The sequence below is a fragment of the Manis javanica genome, chromosome 12 (assembly GCF_040802235.1).
Source record: "Manis javanica isolate MJ-LG chromosome 12, MJ_LKY, whole genome shotgun sequence".
NCBI classification, from domain to species: domain Eukaryota; kingdom Metazoa; phylum Chordata; class Mammalia; order Pholidota; family Manidae; genus Manis; species Manis javanica.
Genome location: NC_133167.1, coordinates 66,095,128 through 66,097,289, shown reverse-complemented (window position 1 = coordinate 66,097,289; position 2,162 = coordinate 66,095,128). Strand labels below are relative to the sequence as shown.

The following is a 2,162-nucleotide window of genomic DNA, read 5'->3' as shown; positions in this document are numbered from 1 at the left end:
TATTCCATGGGATGAGATAGACTAATGGAAAATTCTCATTTAAATATTGACAAGAAAACCTGGATCAAAATTTTTTATTGACTTTATGTTTCAATTCAAATCAATTCTCTTAAAAAAGAACTTTACATCATGATAAATGTAAAATGGGGCAATATTCTGTTGATTTTAAAAACATTTATAAACTCACTTTTATGATTTGTAAATGATAGCCTAAAAAGTAGAAAAAAATAGATAACCACAAAAATCAGTTAACTTATTGAAGAGTTGTTGCTGTGAAAAGGTCTTGAACCTAAATTCAATAAGTAAATTATCCTTTCCCAGCTGAGAGGAAATCTACTGTGCTTTCATAGTGAAGAAAGCACGGGCAGACTGTCAGTTTTTGATTAAGCAGAGAGCTTTGTTTGGGGTAAGGAGACAGATGCAGGGCTACAAAACATTGGGTGCTGCCATAATAAGGTCTGAAGAGGTCTACTTGTATAATCCATTCTCCTGCCATTTGCACAAGGAAGTTCTGAGGACATGTCAGAGTTGGAGGTTATTTTTTGTTATTAATACAATGTGCTTATTAAGGATATTCAACAGTGAAAAGTAAATTATTCTATACTTTCTTGTCATTTTTACATTCCACACTCCTTTACTTTTGATTCTTTTGTGATTGAAGCCCAAGACTGTTTAAAATAGCATATTTGCTTTGTTAATACATCTCTTTCTGACCTGATGCATCTTAGAATATAGAATTTTGATGATATTTGTCCCAAACTTATTCAGGGTTATTATACTCCTTTCCTTGGGATAATTTTCAGTATCATCTTGGTATTTTGTCCATTTGTCTTTTTTCATTAAATCTTTTTCATTAGTTAAAATCAGGGAGTGATTTAAGTTTTAAATAAGCATTTATAATGTGCTTTAATAGCCATTTTCCTTTTCATTCTGTGGATGCCAATTTTCAAGTTATTGCATTAGTTTACTATTTATTTAGTGAGTCTGTATCATACACTTTTGGTTAAATTAGTTCAGCTATGAGAGTTGGGCACATTGATATATTTTACTTCCATTCTATTAACACATATTTATTTCCTTTTTATTATATCGGGGAAAGCACAAGCGCAATCCCCCACTACCACAAATTATGTAGTCAAGGTTCACACATTTGGGGAAATAGCAGGCAGGGGTCAGCATATCAGGGGTGCAAATGGTTGAGCCTTGCCTCAGGAAAACCACCTTCGTGATCATGGTATCTCTTCTACTAGGTAAATATTATTAACACACATTTCACAAACATATTTACTTACTCATTAAACCAAGAGGGATCCATAAACCATTTTGGAGGATTTGTGTTTTCTCAAAGGTTATGAAACCTCTCTTCAAAGGTTATCTATAAAAATACACTACTGTCACTCTAATTAATCTCAATGAATTGGCCAAAATATTTATGAAAAGCAAGGCATGAAAGGCCTTCAGTATCCCTGGAGGATGCAATGTTAGTTCCCCTGAGATTTGTCAGAGATCAAATAAATCGTTTCCCAACAGAAAGAGATACCCTAAACAAACAGAAAAGCCAGTGCATTTTATTTCACGTCTCTTAGAGTCAAAGTCCCTTCAGCTCCAACAAAGGACTCTCTGGATTGTGCCTAATGAAAGAAATTGAAGGGTAATGGCATTAGCCTTTACAGCAGGGTGTCTTTGAGTAACACTGATATGTGCCGAGAGAGACCCCGTGTCAGTATATCTGTGCTTGATCATTGCGCACTCCTTTACTGGATTATGTTTTGATTTAGACCCTATCGGAAAAAAAATATTTTTCCAGTTATATTGAAAGGTTTTAGTATTTAGGTATATTTACAGTATTTATTTAATATTTTCCAAGTTATATTGACTGTATTTAATACTGTGTTTACTTACACTTTGATTATTTCCCTTGGTTAATTTAATAAGAATTCTGCAAAGTACAATCATTATGCAAAAGTTGTATATAATTTAATTCAGTAAACCAATTTATATCACTTTTTATAGCATTTTCATTACCCTTTAATCAATTGACTGCAGGTCACTGAAGCATGTTAGCAAACACAGACAACGGCAGTGCCTTCACACTGATTGTACAGTTGCTCAGGCTTCCATAGATTTTAATTAGTATATGAGCAATTTATTCCATGGGATGA

At 33.3% G+C, this 2,162-nt stretch overlaps 1 non-coding gene across 1 annotated transcript; it reads right to left on the bottom strand.

Moving 5' to 3' along the window:
* Positions 1-1,089: 1,089 nt before the first annotated feature.
* Positions 1,090-1,258, bottom strand: LOC118970913 (U1 spliceosomal RNA). Its single transcript, XR_005059105.1, has one exon. It is a non-coding gene; the product is annotated as a U1 spliceosomal RNA (small nuclear RNA).
* Between the last annotated feature and the right edge of the window lie 904 nt (positions 1,259-2,162).